Raw genomic sequence first — 758 nt, 5'->3', positions numbered from 1 at the left:
AGAGATGTGAAAAAACTCGTTGTATGCGTAAATCCACCACGATCTTTTTGCATCCGGATATCTGAATATTTCGGATACAAAGAGATTGTAAATTTACACAATTGCAAATTCAGTTTTTTCTTATTTCTCTTAGATATTCTCTGTCACTGAAGGAAGTCGAATGTGCACCGAAAAATTTACATTTTGTAATTTTGTTATTATAATGCATAAAATCTATATACACACTAGATCCTGACTCTTATAGGCCTAATTTCTTATTATTTTTTTCATATGTAAGGATATTATTGTCGATAAATATACATAAAGTATTATTGCATATATATTATATTGTTATGTTGCTGCATTGCAATATTGCAATATTTCTGTAGGCGGACATTTTATTGTTGCTGCAATATCATAACAACATTGCAGCGATATTTTGCAATGTTTCTGCAATGTTGCAATCTTGCAGAAAAATGTTGCTGCAATGTTATTACAATCTTGCGGTGCTGTATGGGTTATTGCATACTCTTGTAACTCACCTCGAGAGCTTTTTAAAACACTATAATAAAGTATTTTTTCATTAAGTACTTTTTGAGTTATTTTATATTTTAATCTGACATATTTTGATATAAAAATTAAAATATCTCGTAAAATATTTAGTTTTCGATAATCTTACCGTAATACTTTTATGTACAGAATAATGAGACAAATCAATTAGTAAAAAAAAAATAATTGTTTTTAAGAAAAAGTATGTAATTATTTACAATGTATTTTTT

The sequence above is a fragment of the Formica exsecta genome, unplaced genomic scaffold (genome assembly GCF_003651465.1).
Source record: "Formica exsecta isolate Colony F162 unplaced genomic scaffold, ASM365146v1 scaffold97, whole genome shotgun sequence".
In the NCBI taxonomy this organism is placed as follows: Eukaryota; Metazoa; Arthropoda; class Insecta; order Hymenoptera; family Formicidae; genus Formica; species Formica exsecta.
This window is presented reverse-complemented; position numbering follows the sequence as displayed.